Source organism: Apteryx mantelli, chromosome 1 (assembly GCF_036417845.1).
Source record: "Apteryx mantelli isolate bAptMan1 chromosome 1, bAptMan1.hap1, whole genome shotgun sequence".
Taxonomy (NCBI): Eukaryota; Metazoa; Chordata; class Aves; order Apterygiformes; family Apterygidae; genus Apteryx; species Apteryx mantelli.
In genome coordinates, this window is record NC_089978.1 from 29,851,384 (window position 1) to 29,879,106 (window position 27,723).

A 27,723-nucleotide genomic window follows, 5' to 3' on the forward strand; every position below is an offset into this window, starting at 1 on the left:
CAGGAGAATATGTTAAAACAACATATGTTGTTTAGCTTTCTTTACTGCCTTGTATTTGCCAATTCTTCCATCTGAACATGAGGAAAAACTTCTTCACTGTGAGGGTGACAGAGTACTGGAACAGGTTGCCCAGAGAGGTTGTGGAGTCTCCTTCTCTGGAGATATTCAAAACCCGCCTGGACGCGATCCTGTGCAACGTGCTCTAGGTGACCCTGCTTGAGCAGGGGGGTTGGACTAGATGATCTCCAGAGGTCCCTTCCAACCTCAGCGATTCTGTGATTCTGTGATTCTGTGAATTCATTTAAAAGGCAGTTTCTTAACTTTGCTTCTTTTATCCAATTTTTAACCTTTAACCATTTTTCTGAATTGTTTAATAAATGAAGTAAGTCCTTTATTGCCTCATCAATTCTTAATTACTTTTTTGCAAGCATTACAAAATGTCATCAAACTGCTTGATTTTCCACGTTGGAAATCTGTTGAAAAAACAATGCCTGATATTTTTCTTTTTAAAGACAACTGAACAGGATGACTACATACTAGGGTAGACAGGACCATTTTGATTACCAAGTCTGGCTTCTGGTGAAGCACAAACCAGAACATTTCATGCAGCCATTCTTGCACGAAAGCTAGTAAATTATCAAATCCATCTGTGACACCAGTGGTCAGTGCATGAGGGTTTACATAAAGCACACAGAGAGTCCATACTGCACCTTTTTGATAAAACTCAGGCAAGGAAGGCATAAGCTGTAGTATTTTGTTTCCAACTTTTTGATCCTGAGCAAATTCAAGCAGGGTGAGGAATTCAGGTGTAGTTTAAATAAGATTTAAGTTTAAGTTAGGGAGGCTCCTAGGGTGCCTTTGGTTCTCCTTAGACATCTGATACCTGCTGTCTCATCACGCTCTTCTGCTGGGCACATTCCTCGTGTCACTTCTCAGAAGGGAGGAAGGTCTTGAAGAAATTCTCAACTGACTGGACATGAGTGACCCTTTTTATTCCTCATTTACTCTTCTGGGTGATATATGCAAACAGAGGTTTCAACTTCATGGCACAGCCCTATACTACAACTTTATAGAACATTTTCTTTCTAGATTTTCCAGTATGCTTCCAACCACTGGATAGCAAAGATTTTATATGACATTGTAAGCTGCCTGACAATGTAGAGTTTCTAGACTACAATCAAATCAATGTTTAACCTGGTTCCCAATAAGATAAATAAATAGACCATGAAAACTGTTCAGACTTCACATTATACTACCTCATTACTAGGAGCCCCACAAGCCAAATTAATTTCTCAGATTTTCTATAAAATGCATGGTGATTTCCCCCTATATTTTTGATAAAAATATCAAAAAACTTTGGTTCAAAAATAAATGTTTGCAAGCCCTTAGACAAATTCACATTCCCCACTGTTCAAGTTCATTCTCTGATACATCCTTTTTTTAATCTCTGATTATTTTACTCAAGAATTAGCCTTATATATCAAATGTCAGGTTTTACAATCAGATTTTTGGAGTTCTGAGAGAGTAGCAAGATTTCACACATACTTTTCAACATTTTGCAGTTAGCTGGCTTGTGCAACATTGAAGAAGTGTTTAATTTTGTATGTTCAGCTGAAGACACTTCCACAATCCAATACTGCCTGTTAAAGTAGGCCCCAAATACTGTCTAACCCTATCTAAGACTTCAACCTTCTGTAAAAATATTCTTGGCTTGATTAGGGAGAAAAAGGTCTCTTTTTTTTGACTTACACACTTGAATGAATCCTAGAGGTGCTTCTTAAAATCAGGCTTTGCTCAGAGATAGCTCTACATGGGGTGCAGGAATTCTTGAAGGTTGACTACACATATGTTGTCTCAGATGAACAAAGTGAAAATGTTACATAATAGTTGAACACTAAAAAAATTCTTTAGCTCATAACTTCAGAGAAATTCCCACAAAGAAACAAGTGAAGACTAAACTGTAGCACTAACTGCAAAGAATTTCAGAAGATTGCTATTTCTCCTGAGTAGAGGAACTATTGAGTAATGATGGTCAATATTTAGAAAATAAGCTTTTTTGTTTGTTTGTTTTTTAACAAGGGTTAAATTCTCAGGAGAAAATTATCTGGAAATCTATAGGTGAAAAGAGATTAAGTAATTCAGATCCAGCAGCTGGGTAATCTTTTTCAGTGGTATGGCAATCAAAATCAACAGAAATCTGTTGATAAATGCAAAACAAGGCAACTGTTAAAAAGGATCTAGCTATAGAATTCTCCTAAAGAAGGTAGGATCCAGTACAGCAAGGGAACTTAAGCATACATCAAACTATAGACGGGTATACTGATTGTGCTGAAAAGTTTTGCTGGGTCTAGTCCACAGATTAGTTTGCTAAAAAATATACCTTAAGCAAAGAGGAGAGAACTGCACAGAAAACAGGAGGAGTCCCTTAATAGATTCTGAATAATAAAATAATTCATTCTAACAATTTTTTAAAAAATGTTGCTGACACACTCCAGGAAAAACAGTCTCAATTGCTCTGAAAACTATAGAAACAGGTCCAATGCTGCCTAAAGTATATATGTAAGAAATTGTGATGAGGAGTTCTCCCTTCAACTTACACAAAAGGCAATTTTATTCTTGCAAAGGTTATTTTTGGCTAACTTCTTCTGTTATTCTACTTTGCTATTTACAATATCCTAACTGAATTTATGTAAATAATAGAAAAATATTAAAGCAAATAATACTTTTGTACAGAGCATATTTTTAGCTCTGTTAACTGTCTGTCGCTATCAGGCTGTCAGCTACTCTGATGTGGAGGTGTGTTCTCAGCTCTTTCTGTTGAAGTAAGAGACATTGGAGGAGAAACAGCTGGGAGCATGCATATGTGGTCTAGTAATAAGGTCCATCAGCTCAAGTCACGGAGTCCTGTGATCTACCCCTGTACTAGAAACTGTCTCAGTATATTTTATTCAACAATGAGGTCAGGCTCAATGCATAAATATATTTTGCAAGAGGAACTAGTACCCAGGTTCTCCTTACACCTCTGACTGCCCTAGCTGTTAAGCTCAGCAGTCACATGTGCTTGTGCTCATTTTCTCTGTTAGCAGCCTGACATTTAAAGTGCTTTTGCAGCTGATACAATTTTGAATCTCCTCAAGCGGAGAAGAAAACTGAGCTTGGGTCTTTAGCATGCTCAGAGATTTCTCTACAAATGAGCTTTTGTAAACTGGGAAAGCATTGCCTCATCTCCAGATGCTTTTTAAAAACTAAGGCCTGTGGCTGCCCAGTTTCTTAGGGGAAAAAAAAAAACAAAAACCTTCAGCTGCTTCAGGGGATGAATCTGAGCTCACATCCTAAGCAGGAGACACTTCCTGGTATTACAAGATGCCTAAGTCCTATCAAACAGTAAGATTGAAGCTACAAAGGGGCCCTCTTCTCTTTCTGTTTACTCAGATAATTAAATTCTTTTGATCTTATTTTGGCTCAGTTTAGAACATCCACAAAATTACTGGATTCTCTTTCTGAGCTTCAGAAAATGTGCTCCTAAATGATATAATGTTGACCAAAGTACAAAGCAAAAAATAAATACATATTAGAGAATAAGCCCAGACCAGTCAAAAGAAAACTGTAGGATATTTTCTACATTACAACATACAATGTTAATATCCATTAACACTACAAGAACTCCCCCCCCCCCCCAAAAAAAAAAAAAGCCAACCTGGAGAAAAAGGTTGTTTTGGCTGTACTGCTGTGTGAACAATGGAATTCCCCAAGTAGTTATTCTTTTCTCTTAAAGGCTGGAGAGGTACTTGCAATTCATTTGGTATATCAGGTGAACTAATATATGAGCAAGTTTGGATATTTATTGATTTTTTTCTTGTTTTTTATCCATCTTGTTAGAAACAACAGAAAACCAAGCATAAGAAATGGTACTGTTTTGAGGAAGTATAATTGAAGAGGAAAAAAGAACTAAAGTACTAATTTACATGTTTTATTTTATTCTGTTGTTTAAAGTTTCATTTTTATTCATTCTGTAGAAATATTTCCTGACATCATACTAGGAAAACTGCAAAACTATCTATCTGTTGAAGCTCTTACAGAATACTTACTGACAAACACAAACAGTAAGTATTATTTTGCTGATAATAGTAGTATAATATGAGAGAAGAAATGCCCTACCACTTTCATTCAAATTCTCTTAAAATGCCATCTTCATCTTCATCCATATTTGGATCCCTTCAGTACATAACTGTGAATATTTCCATAAAAGTATTTCTATAAAACTCTTACCTATTGAACATCACAAACCAGTCTTGTACATTAAGATGAGCAGCTGTCTGTGACGAGAATCATCAGTAAAATAGTTTATGAGTCACTTTTTTATACTACCTACAGAATAGTTTTAAATAATTTGTTTCGATAAAATCTTTACTTTTTTTAATTCCAGAACTAAGTTATCTCAGTGTCTCTCCAGAAATGTTTAAGTGCAAGTGAACTGTTTGCATTGTTTTATTTTGTTATTTAATCTTCCTGCTAAAAACTTGAAAGATATTTCTTTCTAAAGCCAGTGAGGAGTTTCCCTTTCATTAAAAGCATAGTTTTCCTGTGTTGAATAGAACTGGATCAGATTATGTTAGGGCTTCACTTAGTACATACAGCATCTTTAGAATAAAGCTCAGTGTAATTGCAAATGTATGTTATTAGCTGGTCTGTTCAGCTATTCCTGGGTGTCTGCTTAAAACATGTGAATGCCTGGTTGTTTTTAAAGAAAAATATCATGCTGAATTTTCAAGGAGGTAATGAGGTTGGTCTTTTTTCTGTCCTGAGGGAAAGCAAACTTTAAAAGGTGGTTTCTGTTGACTTGATCAACAAAGACATTTTCTTGAATTTTGAGTACCTGCAGTTTCAAAACTTTATTAAAATGCTAACAAACTCAAAATCTGGTTCTCCTTTACTTCAGAGTGCATTTCTTAACTTCCCATTTCTCCCTATACCAAGTAAGGGATGGTCTCATTTTAAAACATTTAATTTATTATAGCACCTTTAGATAGTAGAGCAAGAGAAGTTAAGTTTCACTGGTTTCAAACAGTGAAAGAAGAAAAAAAAATCGAACAGAGACTGTAAACAGTAGGCATCCAAAAAACTGTAAGAGGATATTTGAAAACAACTCTGCAAAACTGGAGGATCCAATAAAGAAAGAAGTACCAGGTAGAGTTTAAAAAATATATTTTAAATTAAAATATTATTTTACTAAGATTCTATAATGTGGTTCAAAACCACAACAAAAGTTAATAGCTTTCTGGACTGTCAGGATGCTTCAGCAAGGGGAGGCAACTAAGCATCCAGCTACCTCAAGATTATGGCAATTATGGACAGGTAGAAGAGACATCTGTAAGCAACTGGAGAACGGAAGACTAAAAATCAATCAATCAATAAATACATAAGGCCTTTATGATATTTAGGAACTTCCAAAGTTGGCTGATGAGAAAATTTCAGAACCACAATTTGGGATGCAAGTAACCAACTTCCACCTAAATCCATTCTCACTACAGAAATCCTTTATTGAATCTAAATTTCAGTCTCTGGTTTGACAAATAAAAAATTCCATTTTAAAGCTTTTAACACAAGATGGAAAAAAATGTCAAAACCATGTGCCACAAAGTTCTGATCCATAAAATCTATGTCCACTTGTTCAAATTTATTGACAAAAAATGCAACCAAGTAACTTTAACTTCAATGCTAGAACAAGCTATCCTATGTTCTTCTGCAGCTAATATAAAGCCAGCATAAAAGGGTAATACTGTTTAGAGCTCTAGCCAATTTGATAAGAATGCAGTTTTGTGCTCCTGTCTGATCTGGATTACTTATGTAGAGTTGCATCATCTGATCGTGCACAAAGCCAGTATTAACGGTCACAGAAGGGTGGCTTTCATCCCTCTGATTACATCCATATTTCTCATCTGAAAATGTTCTTGAGTTCCCAGGTAAGCACACATCCAGGGTGGATCTGAGCTTCATCATAAAGCAAGATTCAAGTGCTCAGCTGCTCTCTCTCCCTTGGTGCTATGTACTGTGATTTCCAGTAAGAGAAATCTCCGATGTGTAAGGTGGGAACCTTGGCACAATTCACCACATTCCCCCACCTGGACTGCCAAGAGGCCCATGCTCCCGGTTGTATTTAGGCACTGGTAAGTCAAAGTGCAGTGCCTCAGTGATTTAAAATAAAAATCCCACTCTAAGAAGGATAGCATAAGGATAAATGCAGTAAAGGCTGAGGATTGGTCAGTTCCTGTTATGACAATGAGTTACATACTGATATTGCATGTTGTTTCTATCAAAACCACACATCACTAAACAGGGTATGGGAGAACTTGTTTTTATTTTGGTAAGGGCAAATTTTGTCTCCATATTCTTTTTGCAGATATGGATAAGATAAGAGTACAAATACTCTCATCTTGTTACACGCAGCTGCAACCTGCTTAGCAGACAAGACACGTAACAATAAACATAACAATATGAGAAATATCCAAGAGCTTGACAATTTTAAACTCACAGACCAGAGCAATGTAAAATGTAAACAATTTCATATTCAAATCACCAATAAATCTATGATTCTAAGATTATTCAAGAAAAAAAAATACTGTTCCATAAAGAGGTAGAAAATGCATGGAGTCTTCAGAGAGTGGGCTATCATATCACCTAATTTGATCTTGTGTATATCACATTACGAAATTTAATTCATTTGTTCCCATAATGAGCCCAATAACTCATGTAAGACAAAATGATGTCTTCCAGGAAAGCATAACATCTTGTTTGGAAGATAATAAAAGATGCAGAATCCACCACTTCCATATATAATTTGTTTTAGTGCTTAATTGTCATTAAGAAGCATTGCTCTATTTATAATTCAAATTCATTTAGATTCAACTTCTAGGCCTTAGGTGTAGGACTATCCTTTCTTCACTAGAGTAACATATCATTTAACAGTATATGACAGAATTTTTTTCCTGTGAAGTTACTTTTGCCTGGTAATTAGGTTTCTTTTATTGGTTTTCTTTAAGAACTTTACCAGACCGAGCTCTGATGAGAAGAGCTATTTTATTTGCTTTCACTGATTCATTGTCTTGGGTCTCCTCTGTTTTATCAATATCCTTGTAAACATGTGTATACCAGAATTAAACACAGCATCCAGCACTACTGGATTCACAAATGCAATATATACTTCCTCTGTCTTACTCATTACTCATTTCTTTGTAAACATATATTAGTCTTTTTCTTTTCTTAACGTGTCTCTGGGAGCTTATAGTAAGATAACGTTCACTGAATGTTTCTGCATTAGTGCATTAGTTCATATCAGGAATATACTTTTGAAGGAAATTGCCCAGTTTTTACCACTTACTGTGCTTTGGTTTGTCATCGTGTGGTCTTGGAGTCCTTTCATCCTTTTGGATGAAATTAAACTGGAAGATGAATTCTAGGAGGGTACCTAATACAATTCAGGCACAAATGGACATTCTGTCCTTGGTACAAGGTTAGAGCTAGTTCTAAGGGGAAAATATATATATATTTATATAGTGTGGATGTCAGATCTTCAACAGCCACTTTATCACTCTACAGATTCACTTCTGTGGGTTCACATTACTTGCTAATGTGGCTAGACACAGCCATAAACCCTGGGTCTTACTCAGAGTCCTTACTCTTTAGTACACAACTCCCCTCCCAAAGGCATGAGCTATAATCAACCTTCCTAATGTCTAAATGCATTTAGGGAAAACACAGTTTGTCTAAAATGTCATAGAGTAGCAAGTGATTCCTGCTTTCTTTTATGTGGTTTATTGGTTTCTTCAATAATTCCCATACTGAAAATTTTTGTAATTTGCAGATTTGATCTACAATAATTTTATATTGATTTACAGAACTTTAATAAAAATGTAGAACACAGAGCCTGGTTCTTTACAACGCATCTTGTGGCACCCATGCTCTGGAATGAGTTTCTTTCTGTAGGTGCCTCTTTCTCTCTACTGACTTAAGAGGAAGCCTAAAAAACTAGCTTAGCCTAGTCATCTAGCTTTTAGACATCTCAAATTAGCAGAGATGAAGTTCACACTTATTAATGTAGAAATATATCTTAGCTAACTGAAAAAGAGAGGAAGCAAGTATTTTTAGAGATAATATCCATTTAAAGTTCTCACAACAAGTATCTTGAATAGCATCCATCTATTCTTATCAGCTGTTTACTCTTGATGCTTATTGACAGGAATAGACCTTATCAAAAAATGAAAGATAAGACACAAAACAGTTAATAGCAAGCTCATGGAAGATGTTCCATAAATAAGGGTAGAAATCAAAAACATCACGGTGATCTTTGAATCTGTGATCAAGCTGACACTGCTGCAATGCAGTTGAGAAATGGGGCAATGAGAATGGGAAATTTATCATCACATTATTTGTTTAAATAAATGTTGGTAAACAGAAAAAAAAATTCTCATCAGACACAGCTGCCAAAGTAAATATCTAAAGCACAGTAATTAGCAATGATTAAACAGGTCAACTTTACTATCATTAAATCATTTGCTGTGACAGAGTCACTGTCTGTAACATTAGAGATTTAATTGTAAAGAAATTAACTCCAGGGTTGCTTACTGAACTGTATGAAAATATTTTTAATTAAAATTCAAATTGTCAAAAACATACTCAGATTTTTTATCTATTACTGCACGTTCAACTAATTTGACCTATAGCAATATTCTGGATAATGGTGATATAAGAACATAAGAGTGACTGAACTGGGTCATACCAATGTCCTTTTTTCTTACTATTCTTTATCCAAGAGTGGCCAAAGATGCATAAAGAAAAGTATAAAACAAAAGCAAACATATATTGTGCCTGATTCTCAGTGAAAGTTGTGTTCATGGTAGATAACTTGTGAGCTTTGACATTGAAGTCCTGAGACTAGTATGAGCATTATGGATAAACTATCTGAAGAACTGGTTTCTAAATGACTTCCATGGTCCATGGACAGACATGAACACCTCCACAGGGCAGTTCAACCTACCTATTTTAGACACCTACCTTTGCATGAGACAATTTACCTTCTCTGAATGTTTCTCTCTGCTCACTGAAAAAAAAAAAGGGGTAGAATGTCTAATTAATATATGCTAAACACACTTTTTAGAAGGTTAAACTGAGTATTTCCCCTCCATGCTACGTACAGCTTTGTCCCCCCTCATTCCTAGCAAAAGAACCAATAGGAATAAGGAAAAAAACAATGCAAGGTTTTCTAAAGCAAACCCATATAATGTTTATTTCATTAATAATGAAAGAAATATATAGAGGAATATGGACAGGCATATGGAGCTAATGCAGTGACCCCTGTGATAGGATTTCTCTTATTTTTTCATCTTGAATTGATCAAGATTTCATGGTCCAAGGTCCTGTTAATGTTGATTTCATGTTGTAATGGAAAGAAAATTTTTGGTTTTGTTGCCTTCTTGATATACAAGAGATTTTTTAAAAAATATGCAGTGGCTACAAAGCATAACAAGAATGGAGGCCACAACTACCAAGTGTCCTGGCCCTTCAGCAAAAAATTATGAAGTGTTGCTGATGGAAAAAAACAAATAGGAACTGGTAAATCAGTTTTTCCAGAGATTTTTTCTTTTTTTTTTTTTTGGTTTAGCTGCTTGTTTGAAGATGTCTTACCATTTCTGTGAAGTGTTTTATACAGATCACAATCCAAGAAATGCAATGGCCCATGAGCCTAGAGGGTGGTCATGTACAGGAATTTGTACGTTTCTGTGTTCTTTGGGTATTTAATTCACAGCTGAAAATCAAATAGAAATAAGTCTGCCACATGTAAGATATGTAACAGATTAGCTGGGATGGATTAGGAAGTCAGTCAAAGAGATTCAATTCTCTCAAAAGAGGACAAAAAGCTACTAATGACTTCATGCAGTACTATTTGGCTTCAGAAAGCAACACCAGAAGAATACTGCCAGATGTTTTCATTTTTGTTTAGCTTTGTCACATAAACATTTTTTGCTTGACCTTTTTTCCCTGCTTAGTGCAGGCCTCTCTTTCTGTAATGCAAATGTACATATTCAATATTTTTAAATACTTCTTGATTTTGATTACTCATCTACCTTCTCTAAACCAGACCTGTTTTCTTTTAAATAGAAAATAACTCTGCTACCATTTAAGTATCACTTCTTGAGATACATTAAATTCCACTGAATCAGTAAATAGCTCTTTAAAATATTGACTTGTATTTCATCAGATTTTCAAGACATCCATCATTGTCATTCCTCTGACTGCACACAGTAAATTATATAACAGAAACTGCAGGCTGAAATCATGCAGGTACAGCAATAAGAAAGTTTCTAGGCCTGTCTACTGGTTTATATCAGAAAATTAAATATGTTTTTTAAAAAAAGGTTTGTCTTATAATGTGTGGTTGTCATATTCTCATTATATTCATTGCTTACTTTCACATCTACAGTGAAAATGATAGCAGACAAAGAAATCTAAGCATTTTTAAGAAAATGACTTTTTTTCCCTCTAAGGTTCGTGCAGAGAAAACAGAAGCATAAAGGAGTGATAAGAGTGAACCAAGAGAAATAAAAGGAAAAACAAAGCCTGAATGATGGGAAGTTTAGGAAACCATTGTTAATATAACAGCAGAACTAGGAACTTCTTTCTTGGACAGCAGAGTACCATGTAACATGGGGACAGATTCACATAGAATCAACCACTGAATGTAACTCACTAATCAAAAGAAATTCTTCTTGCCCTTAACAACATTAACAATAATTCAAACCGGCTGTTAATAGTTTGAGTCTTATTTCTGTAAGTGTAGAAAAAAAATCTTTTTAAAATTCAGAAAGTATTTTTAAATCACTGTGCTGCATTAGAGTGATGGAACAGTTTTATTGGGCGAACTGGCCATCGGAGAGCAACACCCGCTGTTTGATGAGCCAGCCAGCTGATCAACATGCATTGGCTCCCCAGCAGGCCAGACAAGAAAGGGAAGGTGTTGCAGCAGAAGCGGAAAAATAGGTGACATGCAGTGGAAAAGGTGTAGGGCAAGAGAGACAACAGAACCCGAAACAGTAGGAACCAAGGGAGACATTGGGACAGACAGGGTGGCTGATGCTCCAAGAAGGTATGTGACTACCACCCACCTGAGCTGTGCGCTACATCTTCAGGGACCTCCTTACCTAAGCAAACGAAGTTACTGTTACTGACATTACTGGAGTTAGTGAGAAATATACAGGAACAAATCTTCCTCAGCTTTATATGCAGATCTCCGCAGTTTTGCAGGACGTGAACATGAGGATTCTGTTAAATGGAAAAGCCAGGCTCCTGGAAATGCTTTAAGCAATAATAATTTAAAAAAATCAAAATGATCCATGCCAGTTCTATTTGCTCTGCCCAACAAAGTCTATGTCAATTATTAAGTGAAAGAAATAAGCTTTGTTTTATGTATGTTCAAAGTGTTTGCTGATAGGTTGTTCATAAACATTTATTAAATGAAACTTAGCAATTCATTTTAGTCTTTGGAACCCCACTTCATTCTTGAAACATCTTTTCCTAAGCAAGTAGAAATCCTACTAGTTATACTAGACAGCAAAATTCTCTTCATAATTCAGACTGCAATCTCGCATCTGAATTTCAGGCATCAGGTGAACCAGTCTAACTTAAATTCCTATGTTCATATATAATAAATGGTGTCTCCAAAGACTTGTAGTGAGGGACTCTTCTCCCTAAATTTAACTGCCTAAATTCATTCAACATCACGTTGCTTTGCTTCAAACAGTTACCATCAGATTTAATCTTTATGTGGCACTGCGATAGAAAAGGGGAAGGAAGAGACACACAAATGGAGAGGGGATATATTGCAGGAACTGAGGTAGAAACAGAGGCTATGGCAATGAACAGGGGACAGATTGTGGTGTGGAAGGATAAAAAACTGTCACAGATCATGTTCCTAGGAGCATTTCCCCTTTGAGTAAAGAAAAAAACTGAAAACAAAATAACTGCTTGTCCCCATTCACCCACATATATTTGAGCAGGGATGAAAAAGGATGTTTTCTTCTTAGCCACTTGTGCAGGTATACATTGCAGAGCATGACTGAGCCTTCAAAAGACAGCACAAGAGCAACCTTTCAATATTAATGCTGAAAAAGATGACCTGGAAAGAAAGCTTTAGAGAGAGAGAGAGAAAAAAAAAGAAAAGGGCACTGTTTTCTACAGCATCTTCCACCTTTAGAAGGTGACAAGTGCAACTTGCTAGGCAATTGCTAAGCATCACTTCTTGCTTTTGAAACTTTGGTCTGATGCTATTTCAAGCCAAGTTCAAGTTATCTCTGGTAAATCTTAAAGGAACAGGTTGCTATGGCACCAAAGGTGCTTTCTGCAATTCATCGAGAGCAGTAAAAGATCTACAATGGCAAATATCACTGGAAAAAATGGACTGAGGTGCATTTTAGGAGCAGAGAAACTATCATAATAGCAGAGGAATGAGAAACTTCCTATAGAAGGATATATATCTCCAGCCACAAAAAAGTCTGTTCATAGGTAAATTTATATGGGGAAATCTGTTGCGGTTAAAGGTTGTTGACAAATTTCAGTCAGGACTGGGACCTGTTGGTCTAGTTAAGAAATTCCTTAAGTAAGAAAGATTTAAAGCAGTCTTAAATGTGAACTTCCACCCTCCCTAAAAGTAGCTTCTCTGATTAGTTTGACAGGGAGGGCTTCCTTCTGAATGAGCCCAACTGCTCTAGCTCTCTCTCCTGGTGGAGTTATTCTACCAGGCATAAAGTCCCCCCCTTGCAATCAGGGTATTTTGAAGGACAACCAGTATCCAAGGAAGCCTGGATCCAGAGGCCATGGAACAGTGGTGGGACTCTGATAGCCTGTCACGGAAATACCAATAAAGCCACAGTATTAGATAAAATGCAGTCCAAAAGAACAGACATTGTGAGTTTGGATGTGTTTTTTGAAAATTAATTTTTTCAGACAGTAGTGCCTAACAGGAATATTTGCCTCCAATTGATTTCTTCAATACAGATGATGATATACTTCAAAAATACAGAAAAAAAATGTAATCTGTTCTTAATGATGCCACTGAGATAGAAATAGATCTGGAAATACCACTTGAATATTCTTGTACAAGAAAAAAAAATGGAAAAAGTTATTAAGGGAATAATATGCAACTATATGATCCAAAGCTTAAATCTGAAAAGGATTTCTTTTCCAACATTTCATAGATACAACATTAGCCTGAACAACTCTCTGAATTTTCATATAAACGCAGATTGTTCTTTGATGTCAAATTATGAAGTAATTTTATGGGGTTTTTTTTCCTGTGGATGAGTGGATTCATATGAAGTTCCAAGAATTATTGCTAACCAAAAGGACTGACTGTGACTTTGACTTGTTCTTACTATCTCTAATAAAGTTATTAGAACTATTATAAATTACATTTGATATATCTTTATTTAATCAGAATTTGTAAAGTAGGCAAGGCTTAAAATTAAATTCATAATGCAGTGGGGAAAGTGATCAAGATTTGCTGTTCTCACAGAAGATCTAGAATTATCACAGCACGAATAAACAATTTTGTCTGTAAAAGATTTGAAAAGATACTCCTGAAATGTTATGTGAAATTTGAGATGGTCATTCTAACTAAAGAAGTCTATCTATATATAAACCTAGAGTTTCTGCTATTATTTCCCATTGGTAGGTGAATGGGCTTTATGTTTGGTATTATTTTTCAAAGGCACTGCAGTCTGGATTAATCCCACTTATTTCTATATTCCAGAATCATTTGAATAAGCAGCATATTTGCTCCAGATTTCCCATATAGGCACATCTAGATAACTGATTTGACTCTTGTTCTGGAGGTATCTCACACTTTTGACTAACATTGGAGCCAAGTGTGAATCTACTCCTACTCTAATCATTTAAATTAGAAATGAGGTGGGATGATTCTACATCAAAACTCTTCCTTATTTTTATTTATATTATTACAGCCTTGTCACCTAGCAGATAGTCAAAATGTTGAGTCTTGCAGTTTTTGTTCGCAGGAATATTTGGTGATGGGTCAGGTATATCTTTCATGCCATCTTGTTTGCTCATAAGTAATGTACAAAGCTGTATTTTCCAAGACATTTGGGTGAGAATAAAGCAGCAGCAGACAGCTCCTTTACTCACAGATCCAAGTTTCTTTTGGCAGGGCTCCACTAAAGAACAGTTTCCTTCACTTTTTCTCAAATCACCCTACAAGTGTGTCTCCAGTAATAATCATCATCATATTTTAGATGGGAAAATTTGTTTCCCTAATGTCAAAGATCTGTTCTGATAGGCCAGGGCTCTTGTTTAACTTCTAAATTTGATCCAGAATCCAGATGGCCACCATTGGGCATGGGGTCTATGAGGCTGTTTTTTAATCTATGAACTGTCACTAAGGTTCAACTTTGGAAAACTCACTTTTACTCAAATCTAAATGATTTAACGTCTAAGCACAGGCCCCAGTTTCAGAACTTGGATGGTTACAGAACTTCTTCATATACTCTCCATCAAACTTTTCTCCAATTTCTCCCTTTCTGAATTAATTCACTCAGGGAAAATAGCTTTAGGAAATATTTGTTTAAAAAGTGATTAATACAACTTCTCATACTTTCAGTAAAAATCTTTAACAAACACTTCCTTAAGGTTCAGCATTTAACTTAGGTTTCTCTTTTGTCTTTTTTTTAGAAATTTGTGTTCAATTTTAGACTAGATCACCTGGAAGTTCTCTCTGTTCACACAATTCCTAATCTTGTGCTGGGAAATACCAAGGAGAGAGGAATGCCTCCCCAAAACTTTAGTGGAAGAGAAGATAATTGCCCCTCAAATGAATTTTATATGAACACAAAGTTCATCCTTTATGTAACACACAATTTTGTATGAAAGTGAGATGCATATTTTATAAAAGAAAACAGAATCCTTGAGGACCATGCATTACAAAGATTTTGTTTGTTTCTTACAAGAACTTAAAAGTTTAGCTGTTTTAGAACTGTAAGCTGTACAATATCATTTCTAAATGACTGTTTGCATCATAAAACGAAGCAGAAGCTCCTTGCTCTGAGCAGCATCATCCTTTTGAAAGATTGTACAAGAATCAGAGATGACTTAAAGCTACAGCATCCTAGAGCAAAGGCTTCAAATGTATAGCACAACAAAGAACATTCTAAAACTGTTCTGCCTTAGGGAAATTAAATTCCTTCCGGAATATGAGGAACTGGCCTACCATCACCTTCCTTCATGAGCTGTGATGCCATACTTATCATGGTTTAAACATTGCCATGAAACTTGTATAAATAGCTCTCTTATCCATCCCTCTTCTTCCCAATGCAAGGCCCACACTTCGCACGTTTTCAGCAAAGGACAAACGCCTTTCTCCCATCATGTTGACCTATTTACCAAGTATAGTTTCTTAGTATATATTTTCCAAAATGGCATGTTAAAATATTGGAAGAGATCAGAAGCTTCAAATTAATTCCACCAAAGGTGGAGAGAGTTGCCTGACTAGTGATTACAAGCTGTGCAGGCAGGAATGAATTTATCTATCCAGTCATCACAGAATCACAGAATGTTTGAAGTTGGAAGGGACCTCTGCAGATCACCTAGTCCAACCCCCCTGTTCAAGCAGGGTCACCTAGACCACATTGCACAGGACTGCATCCAGGTGCGTTTTGAATATCTTCAAGGATGGAGACTCTTCAACCTCTTGGGGCAACCTGTTCCACCACTCTCACAGTAAAAAAAAAAAAGTGTTTTCTTATATTCAGATGGAATTTCCTGTGTTTCAGTTTGTGCCTGCTGCCTCTTGTCCTGTCCCTGGACACCACTGAAAAAAGTCTGGCCCCCTCTTGACATCCCCCCCTCAAAAAAATTTACGCACATTGATCAGATCCTTCTGGAGCCTTCTCTTCTCCAGGCTGCAGAGTCCCAGGTCTCTCAGTCTCTCCATGTATGTCAGATGCTTCAGTCCCTTAATCTTAGTGGCCCTTTGCTGGACTTGCTCCAGTAGCTGTATGTCTCTCTCGCACTGGGGAGCCCAGAACTGGACAAAATACTCCAGATGTGGCCTCACCAGGGCTGAGTAGAGGGGATCTGCTGGCAACACTCTTCATAATGCACCCCAGGATGCACTGGCCTTCTTGGCCACAAGGGCACATTGCTGCCTCATGCTTAACTTGGTGTCCACCAGCCCTCCCAGGTCCTTCTCCACAGAGCTGCTTTCCAGCAGGTCAACCCCCAACCTGTACTGGTGCCGGGGGTTATTCCTCCCCAGGTGCAGGACCCTGCACTTGCCTTTGTTGAACTTCATGCGGTTCCTCTCCGCCCACCTCTCCAGCCTGTCCAGGTCTCTCTGAATGGCAGCACAACCCTCTGGTGTATCAGCCACTCCTCCCAGTTTTGTATCGTCAGCAAACTTGCTGAGGGTGCACTCTGTCCCTTCATCCCAGTCACTGATGAATAAGTTGAACTGTATTGGATCCAGTATTGACCCCTGGGGCACACTGCTAGTTACTGGCCTCCAACTAGACTTTGGGCCACATATCACAACTCTCTGAGCTCTGCCTTTCAGTCAGTTTTCAGTTCACCTCACTGCCTGCTCGCCTAGCCTGTACTTCATCAGCTTCCCTATGAGGATGTTATGGGAGACAGTGTTATGGCGTTACTGTTACTGGAGTTTTGATCTAGATGATCTGTGTGGCATATTTTCTGAAGAAAAAGGAGGATAGCACACTTTGTTTCCCTAATAATTGTCTGTCAATAAGTTGATAATCAGGCTCAAATAGCCAGGAAAGATGGTGGATTGAACAAAAGAAAACAATTTCTAGTCCAGGAAAAAAGAGACTGTACCTGCTTAAGCTCACTGAATTGCTAAAAGAAAGTATTTATACCTCTGTAATGTTCATTTCTGTAATGTGTGAAAAAGAATCTATCTAACTTCACCTCTGGTCTATGTGACTGTGACTTTACCTGGAGACTTTCTGCTTTTTTGTTGTTTAATCTTTCTTTCCCCATTATTGCACTCTTCTAATTACTAGAGAAATAATACTTTGTCATAGGAAGGCTGCCACCGATTCCCAAAATGAAAAGGTATCGGTATTGGGGATCCAACTGTAGTGGCTGGGTGCTGAGACACTAGTGTACTCAGAGTATAATTGCCAGATTAGGATTCCATCTGCAGGTAGATCAGGGGAGAATAAACATCCCCAGAGGTGAGGTCCTCAACACGGAAAGCACATCTAACTGAACAAGTGCCTTCCCTGAATTAAGGCTATCCCTACCTCATCTTTCACAATCTTTGGTTGGCTGATTGTGCATTTGCTTGATTGTTTTTAGGTCTCAGGCTCATTGTCAACTTGACAACAAAAAATCAACCAATTAAGGATGGCTAGTTTAGATACCACTAGTTGTTTAAGCAGTATCTGACTTTTATTTTAGCCAGTTAATTAAACAAACCAATCCTTTCAAGTGCATGGATTAATCATGCTGTCACTGAATTGCCTGTTATAATGTTCTTCCCTCTTTCAGACTTCTTGTTTATTCCACATTGTGTCTTGTTTCCAAAGAGTTTTTAAATACATCAGGGCAGAAACTGATGTTGCTGTGAGACATGAGATGTACATAGCTGACCTACTTAGTACAATCATTGTTATGCATGGGAGTTTTATTCCCCTGAAAGGTCCAGCATTAAACAATGTTGAAAACTACCAAAGCAGATTTGTTTCCTCTGTTATAATAGATCCACATGTTCCTAATATGCCTGGTATCTTACAGATGGCATGTGTGTCATGTTTAATGTATTTTAAAAGGCATTTTTTCTGTGCAGCCTTTAGGGTGCAATCAAATAAACCCAATACACCCAAGACTAGTGTATGAAGACAATGCATAAGCACTTTGTACCCCAGGGCTGGCACTACATGTGGATCCTCCTTTTCAAAATTTTTAGATTTTGTCATAAATATAAGTGGTTTAAACAGGAAGTAAATGCTTATACCTGCCCTTTTTTTGACCTGAGTTTCTCTTGTAGGGCTCGACATTCTTGGTGCACATAAATAAAGATAACTAAAGATGCACAGGAGAAAAGATGAATACTAGAAACTGCTCTGTATACTACCTGGGGGGGAAAAAAATGATTGCAAAATTCAGACTGAATTACCAGTCTCAAAGTTATGAGCACTTTCCCCTGAATATAGCCATTGTTTGCTCTTCTTTTCTTTTGTAATTGAGTTTGGGTCTAAGTTTGGGAGATTCTGCATGCCATCAGCTCAATCAGGATCTTATAATTATCAGTCATTTTATTTATCCTGAGATGTTTTAAAGACAATTTGGTTCTGCATGGGGGGGAAAAAAATCACATAAATGTTCTTTTTGCTGTCCCACTGATGCCACTGACAAGGTTTCAAACATGCAAATTTCATACAATCTGTAGGGAGGGTAATATTTTTCATTATTGAAGATGGCTGGAAAAAATAGATGAGGTTTGGACATGCAAACATTTTGTCAGAGCTTTTATTAACTATATTAACTAGTCTGATAGTATTGTCACCCCAAAAGTTACATTTTCCTTATATTCTTTTACTACTGTGACCACACCACAACAGTAAAAAGTCTCAACTTGTTAAGTTAAAATCTGAGATTTGGATTGCTTTTGAATGACTCAAGATGTAGCGATACCTCGAAATAACACTGTCTCTGGGTATCAACCCTCTGGTGCTATTCTCTGTCAGTTAGGATGAGTATGTTGGTGCTTGTGTTGTGTCGTGCCTGCCATAGATCCCTGGATATATTACTGTGTCCTTCCTGCTTCTCTGCTTACTTGTCTGCCCTGGGTAGCCCAGGTGGAGGTTAGCACTGAGGTGGCTGAGGTTTCTGGTCTGAATAGCTACAGCAAAGATGGGAAACCTTGTTTATCCCTTCATTCCTTCATCTCCCTATGAACCTTCAAAGGAGATGGTGAGAAAGAAACCAAAAGACTACAGGGACTGAGTGATGTTTTCCAGTGTCCCCTTCCAGAAAAAGGCCTGATTTGAGGGGTGTACACCTTAGGATCTAGGCTTAAACCTGAGTCACCTTTTTTTCCAAGGTGAAAGGCAGAGGGAAGAATGGTTTGGTGCAAAGCTCTTGTAAAAACTAGAGTTAACTGTATGATGAAGATATAATCAAATTGTTAAATCAGAAGACTTCAGTGAGGCACAAAATGTTCCACCCCAACCAGCTGCTTCACACACGTTTAAAACTGAAAGTCCAGGAGTAGTTCAACTCAGTCCCAAATAAAGGCTGCTCCAGTTGACCTGATTCATTTAAGCTGAGAAATGAAAGGCTGCCAGCTTTGATATTAGTCCTGCCTGTTTTTGTTACAGAAAATAGTGAGCACTGACTGAGCCAACTGAGCTATCTAAGCATGGACTAACCTTCGACATTTCATTACAACATGAAAGCAAGGATCAACCTGAAGTCTCTGTTCTGGGTTTTTCTGATTTTTTTTTTCATTCAGCTTTGTTTTCAAAAACATAGAACATACTATATCCACTATCATTCACTCAAAATCTCAAGGAAGAAAGGGAATTCTCTATAACGTCCTCAGCAAAAGAGCAAGAAGTAATACCTTTGACATGTTATTCCCTCAAGATAAAACACCTCTCTATTCAGGGACCTTGGTTTTTTTGATGTTTTTGTTTGTTTGTTTGTTTGTGGGTGGTTTTTTTTTTAAAGCTGATTCTGGTAGTTGCCAGAAGATCAGACAAGTTATTAAGACCATATGGAGAAAATTATGTGATTATGTGGAAGATGACTATAGTATTGCTGAGCAAATGTGTAACTTAGCATTATAATCTTTGTTGTAGCAAATCCAATCCCAGCCCTTCTTTCACTGAGTTCTTGCACTCTCCATTTGTGCTATAGTTCTATGTTTCTCACCACATTTATTGGCTTGGAATTTTCTGGCAAAAAAAAATCTGCTGTACATATAATGCTGTACATTCACCACATACCCTTATTTTTCTTTATGAGAAATTCTCCTGTTTGCAGAGTAAAAATCAGGGTTAAAACTTTTCTTTCTTGCTTCTTTTTTGTTCAATAGTCAATTAATTTTCAGAGAGGATCAAAAGCTTCCTCTGCCTTTTAAAATAAATCAATGAGCACTGTTGAAAAGTCCATGAAATTACATATTGTTTCACATTAGTATGAAAAGAGCTCATCATGATTTAATATGAGGAAATCTAGATCTGCCACTTACTCGGAGGTGATGCATCTTGCAATTGCCTGTTTTTAAAAGCTGAAGAACGCAAAATGCTGGCTTACAGATGCAATATTATGAACAACGAAACTGGCTGCAGAATGTCAAGGACTTGGGACAAGAACAATCTGTTCAGGTCAGGTATGACTTCAGGACTTATTGGACAACTGCATGACCAGGTAAAGGAGTGAGCAATGAAGGTTACTACATGTATCCTCTGTTTCTTTTACAGGGAGATGCTCTTGATCTCCTGTTGATTGCTATAACTGTCTAGCATGTTACCTGAAATGGCCTTTGCTTTCAGGGACACTCTGTCCTTTTACCTGCCACCAAGAGAAAGTTAAGAGATGACACAGCCACAGTTTAGTTGGGTGGGATTCACCTCACCTAATTTTAGATGTTTCTAATGTATGCATTTATATCTTGGCTTCCATTAACAGGAGGCTTCATTTTTAGTCAACAGAGAGGAAAATGAACTTTTAAGGTGTTGTTCATTTGTTTTGCCAGTCAGTGCTGTTCAGCTACATGCTACATTAGCAGACAGACAGCTCTCTGATTTCAGACGGACAGCCACCATGTGGGCAGCCCTACCAATATGAGTAAGAGCAAGGTAAGGGCAACTAGCAAATGTTCTAGCCAGTCTTTGAGAGTATTCAGTTAAGTATTAATATTTATGACCTGTTTCATAGCCATGGGTACAATGTTATTGCTAATATGCAGCTTCCTGTTAACACATCGAATAAAACTCTCCAGAGATGTTGCTTTTAAGTAGTATGTGGTTTGTAAGGAAAAGTAATATCTTTTATTACACTGAGTTATATAGATGGATAAACATTCTAGCTTTCAAGCAAGCGAGGCCTATCTTCAGGTTTGAAGCACAAAATGCAAGTTTAAAGCTAAGCACAGGTTAAAAAAAAACCAAACAATCGCTCTAAGTTTAACTTTTGATGTCATTTTTTTATTTATATTTTAGCACTTGAGTAAGCATTTGACAGCTTGTGAGGTGGTAGGTGAGTGCAGAGGAGGCTGAGAAATAGGTATTGCTTTTAAAAATGCTTAGCAGGAGAGCTGAGAAATTCACAGTCAAAACAGCCTTAAGGGCCCCAAAACATGGGTTTATTATGTAAACTAGCTTTAGGTTATCCCATAGGATCTTACTGAGCCAGTAGGCTCAGCTATCAAGCTCAGCTCACAGAGATGTTTCCAAGTCTGACTGAGAGGGTATTTGAACCTGGGCTCAGGTTTTTAACAGTGTGAATAGCCAGTGGATTAAGGCTTCAGCCTACTGTTCTGACCAAGGTTCAATATGCAATGTGAAAGGACTCACCAAACTCTGGACTTGCCTTTCAGGAAGGGCCAAGCCTATATACATACACAGATAGTAAAAAAGAGGAGTTAAAAAAAATAGCCTTTAAAAATAGCAGTTTATTTAAAGAAATTAGATCAATCAGAAATGTGATCCATTTTATCCAGGACAGTTTGACATTTCAATTAGACATGGATAATTTACTTCTCCAAGTAATTAAGTACTTTCATATATCTAACTCTAGAGTATTTGAAGCATACAGTTCCATCACTGAGATGTAGCAGTTATTTATTCTGTACTGACATAGCATAAATAGATAATGACTAATGGCCTACTTAAATATATAGGTGAAAACTAATAAAAAAATAATGTACAGCTACAAAAAGACAGCAGATATGCAAACCCATGTTCATGCTCTGATAAAATTAATGTAAAGTATAACTTACAAGTTGTACCTGCAGGTATTATGGATAAGGAGTTATGACTGCCTCACATCTCCCCATCATTTCTCCATCAGTCTGACCACTTAATCTTGTCCTAAGAGGCCTCTATAGATTCCCTAGAAATGTCTTAATTATGAACATATTCTTACATCTTGTCCTCCTTAAGTCCCTCTTACACTCCAGAAGGATTGCTGCTAAAAATCAAGAATGGTCTCCAGTTGCTGCATTTCATTCTCCTACAAATCCTTCATTGGTGCTTACCTGAGTGATCACATCATAAGAGTTTTTCCCTGACCCAAGATAGCTGACCTGCTGGACAGGGACAACTGTTCTAGATGCCTTTCATCTCCTACAGTATTATAAGGACTTGTAAATATGCGCAACTGATCTACAAACCATCACTGTTACTAGAGTGCGTGGGCCTTCCATGCTCTTGAAAGTTAGAGGTGTCAGTGTTACAGCAAGGCTGCACACCCAAAGCTCTGCTCCTGGTGCTAGTAGTGCTTGGCCCAGACATCACAGGTTATTATTTAGAACTGCTCCTAGAAGATACCACTATAACCCAGATATGAATCAAGAGATCTGGGAGACAGAACGGTTATGGACGCACAACCATGTGTCCTCACAAATGGGTATAACTGAGTAAATAGTACCTTTAAAATGCATAATCCTGCTATTGCTGTTTCATGGACTTTACTACAGGTGTAAATATTCTGCACAACATAACTATATCTGGGCCTGCATCTCCATCATGAACACCAATCTGATGAGTTTTGATGATCATCAGACAACCTTCCAATGCTGTCATCCAAGGATAGTTTTCCACAAAGCTTCACCATAAGGATTCAGGGCTCATGGCATGTACAATGCTTGCATATATACTAGTGTTCCAATGGTTCATTTTCCATGGCAGGCAGTTCAGCTTTCTCTATTGACTGCAGTAATATCTAAAATGGGTACTTGAAGGTGAATACTCACACTTACATTATCCATCTCTCCCTTGGTAACAGCTGGCCATTCTGAGATGCCGAGCCAAAATTCAGGTGACTATAAAACTTTCACCTGCATCTGCATAGTCCCTGTTTCTTCAGCCTTCCTGTGTTGTTCTTGTACCATGGGCAGGGAAAGGCTGCATATAAAAGAGTGTGTATCCACAGCTGCAATACTCCCTTGGGTCATCTCCCATAGGGTTCTTTAGCTGATGTTCTCATTTGGTGTGGAGTATTGCTCTGACTGATGCGGGGAAGGCAATCCTAGGGCAGGTGAAAGCCCCTCCAGATGCTACTACTATGCTGTGCCGCTCCAAAGATCCTCTTCACCCTCTCAGCCCTATCAACATCACCTACAGAGCCACCAGCTGTGAAAATATGTCAGTAGCATAAGTAGATAGTATTTTGCCCTCATCTTTGCTCAGGGGAAGGATATGTAGGGATGAGATTTCACTAGGCAGAAGTGGTGTGGGCTCAGAAGCATGATCAGCTCCTGTCTGACTAGAGACAGCATGGATTAGAGAAAACTCCATTTGCAAATAGCAATGCCATCTGTATAAGGTACTCCATTCTGTGTCTCCTGGACCTGACTGAGCTTCAGCTTGTTCCTTGGTAGACTCGATTTCTAAACTACTGAGTCTGGAAACACATATATATATACAGAATAGTCCTTTGTTTATTTGCAAAAATGGATTTTACAAGGTCCATGAATTAGAAATTTAAGCTTTGAAAAGTACAAATGCTAGTGAAATGAGAGATACCATTTATGACAGTCTTCACACTGCAACAAATACATTATTATGTAAGTTTTCAAGTAATCAATGGTAGTCCAGATAATTCTTAGAACTTAATCAGTCAGGGATGTAATCATGAGTACACAACATCTATAGCAGAAAGCATTAAAAAGACAAACCACCTTCTGGGTAAGCGTTAAGAGACAGTGGAAGAAAGCCACAATATTCCTAATTATTGCTGGAATGGAAAAGCTTTTAAGAAATGTAATTACCCCAGTACTGATAACATCTTTTTTTCAATGATGGAATTTCTAATGTTCTTCAAGGCTATTTGTCTTTATGGAAAGATATTCAGCATCATCTGAGATGGAAGGCATAGAAAACTAACAGCTTAGTTTTAATATGTTACATTAGAGAAAAATAATATTACACTGCTAGGTTCAGCACCTAATGAACAAAACATATTGGCCATAACTGAAGTTACTGGTAAGCTCAAAATAAATACATTGCATATATATAGTAATGGTGACTGAGAAATAAACCATACCTATGCTTTTATGATTGATTTATTTTCAAAGCTTTCAGCCAAAGAACAGAAATGCTGAAGAACAACATTTGACCTTAGAAATGATCAAAAGTGTCTAGCTTAGAAATTCTCTGATGCAGTACTTAGTGACTCAGTTTGAATATATATAATCAGATGACTGCTTCTCCTTTAAAAATGTTGAGATCATACAATGCAAAAGATGCAACTTACTTGTGAGACCTATTCCAGTATCTCCCACATCTACCAGACTGACACTGGGGTACTAGTAAACCCAAATATATCACCAATTCCAAATTTTTCAGATCTCTATTTAGAACTGGTAATAAGTTCTACTTCTGTCTTCAACTATATGGATCATATAACTGATTCTCCAGTCATGTATTTTGAAAGATTATGCTCCAAAGCAAACACCTGTAACAATTCAGAGGTTTTTCGTACCTGCTGCGCATTTTACAGCAAGAGTCACCTTTTATCATGTTCCTTGCTTACCAGCAAGCCGGGCAATGAATCTGCCTGTAACTGCCCAGCAAGGGGAATGCAGATTCATTTCTAAAGCTAACACTGTCACAGCCGGCATCTCATTAGCAGTGACTACAGTTTTATGGCTTGGCTGAATTCAAGACTAACGCTTGCAGACAGTGTCCAAGGACGCCTGTGCAGTCAGTAGCCTCCCCATCTCCAATAATTGGGGGATTTATAAAGAAAAAGACGCTATCACATATCACTGCTTCTTTCAAATGACTGCATCTGTGAGGTGATGTTTCAACTGAGATGACCTTTAACTGTCAGAGGGAAGAGAATGCTGCAAAGGTTCCTATACAGGGATGACAGTTCCTGGAGGACCTGTGACATAGGAGCTGGTCATCTTGGAGGATATAAGCAATGTCAGGGAGTCAAGACTCACGGTATACAGAAGACAAAGCAAAGATGCAGTAAAAGAATGAGGCAAAGACTCAGAAAAATTGAATTTCAGTGAAACTAAGGTCAAGACGATATCTGGCTCATTGTATTGTGCAGATTTCAGAAGATGAATTCATCTCACCTGCTTCTAGGCATCTGGAATGTAGGACTTCACAGCTGAACTACTTAGTGAGACATCTTTTATAAGTGGAGAGAAACAGGCACTTCTAGGGAATTTTTCTCATCCTAAGATAGACACTTAAACTAGATCTGGTATTTTGTCCTAGAAATGCCTATTTTTTTTCCTTTGACTATGAGGATCCCTGGTTCCAACATAGCATCTGCATTTATACAAGATGAAACCCACTGAAGCTGTGTAGCTTCAGAGCACTGACACTCTTGAGAGCTTTGTCCAGGAGACAGTATAGACCAGCAAGCTGCAACACCATCTGATGAAGCATCTGCTATTGGACTTTCACAGTGCAGTGTGGAGAGATTTCACTTTGGCCCAGAAAGAAATGATGAACTCCTCAAAGATAAGTGCCAGATAGTCTATGGGTCTATGGGTCCTAAAGACTTTGTGGAATTCTCTTCCTGTGTAGCTGCAGACTAGTACACAAAGGATGAGATCATCATATAGCCAACTACATCTGAGGAAGGCATCTAGATCCCTTTATCAACAAGGGAGAAAAATAAGCACTTTCAGGGCATAGCTCATCTCCTCCAAATATGTCCATTTCACATAGAACAGACTAGTCCTAGAAAATTGATGTTTCTCTCCTTTGAAAATAACTGGAGTTTGAGTTGATAGCTCAGGTGTTGGCCTCTAGTCTGTAGACATCTAAAACTCGATGACATGAATCCTATACCAAGTTTGAGTGAAAAGTCTCCTTGACATCAAATTTTAACAAGCAGCAGAGGAGAGCTCAGAATCTGAGGATGTATAAAGACACAGATATAGGTATGATAAAGAAGACAAACTGAAAGAAACTCAAGTCAGAGCCCTTAATGCTGAGAATCTCTTTCTTCGAATATATAAATTTGTCTTTAGATGAAATGTACAGAATGAGATGACAGGTTGCTTCAACTGACCATAACGTAGATATGCATGAAGCTAAGAAAAATCAAATTGAGTTTACCAACATGAGGTAGAAACATGCAGTTACTGAAGGGGAGACTGAAGTTTCTGTTTTGCTGATTTTGTAGCACCGTTTGGAAAACAGATAGCTGTACCTCTAGTAATCCCCATAGCCAATCCACCAAAATAAAGTTTGGAGAAATATATGCGTTTTACTGGCTTTGACATCAGGAATCCACTAAGCTTTATTAAAAACTCAATAACTGTACTCAGTAAATGCATTACTGGGAACTACTATAGACTATTCAGTCAATATCAAAGACTGAGTACCTTATAATTAGCCCAGTTTAGTTGCAGCAATACCCCAAAAGAGAGAACAACCAGCTTCAGATCCTTAATATCACAGAGGAGAGCATTTTAAGATCATTTTTTGGTCAGAATGATTGGGGCAGTTCATCCATAAATCCAAGGATGTGGTTTAACCCAGCAAAATTGTACTAAAATCCTTAGCTTCATTTGCTTAAAGCCAAGCAAGTGTTTTCAGGGTGACACAGTGAGAATGAAAGAAGATATAGATGGACCTTATGAAGTAACCTCCATTCCAGTATCTTGGTGTTGGAGAGACAAGCAGACTTAACTAAGAGCTGCTTAGGAAAACTATGCAGCAGCTGTATTCCTGAGGCATATTCCATTTATACTGATTATTCCTATTTTTATGCACACTTAATATTTTCTTGTCTCTCTTCTGAAAGGGTTAGGACCCCTAAGATCCACTAGTAGACAGGATCATCTGCCTAGAAACTGCATCTCCAAATTGCCTTCTCCACTAACCCATTTACACAGGCTTTATCACTTGTCAGAGTTCCACTGACACCAATGGAAATGGGACATGGTCCATTCTTTGAATAATTAGATGCAAAATTTCCTCAGGAATAAAATTCAAACACCAGATGTAGTGAACAAGAAATGCAGTGAAAAGACCAGTCTCAGAATTTCTCTTCCAGCTTCTTGCTAAAGCCTGTCAAAGTGTGAAAGAAAGGTGAAGATATTTTGAAATGGACCACAGAGGACAGGGAGGGAGGCATGCCACTAGCAATGTGAAGACAGAAAATTGTCAGCTTGTTCACATACACGCTGTATGTCTAGAGAGGGCTATCTTATTAAGATCAAACATTTTAACTTTGCCTTTTTTGCATCGGGAGAGGGAACTTTGATTTGGGCGTTATTTCCTTGTGTATAGGCCTTTAAAATCAGTTATAAAGGTACTGATAGGACTAAAGATACTGAAAAGGCACAGAGGAAAAAAAATCATTTTTACAGAAATCTCACTTTTCTACTTAATCTTTCAGTGAATTAACAATAACATAATTCTTCAACATCACAAACATTATCTACATGGACTATGAGACTTAAAATGGGTGCTATATTTCAGTCTGCCTATATCTCTG

General features: G+C 37.5%; 1 long non-coding RNA gene across 1 annotated transcript; it reads right to left on the reverse strand.

Moving 5' to 3' along the window:
• Positions 1-9,052: 9,052 nt before the first annotated feature.
• LOC136991112 (uncharacterized) lies at positions 9,053-21,642 on the reverse strand. Its single transcript, XR_010883145.1, has 3 exons — positions 21,606-21,642; positions 11,196-11,316; positions 9,053-9,097 (listed from the first exon to the last, which is right to left on the reverse strand). It is a non-coding gene; the product is annotated as an uncharacterized lncRNA (long non-coding RNA).
• Between the last annotated feature and the right edge of the window lie 6,081 nt (positions 21,643-27,723).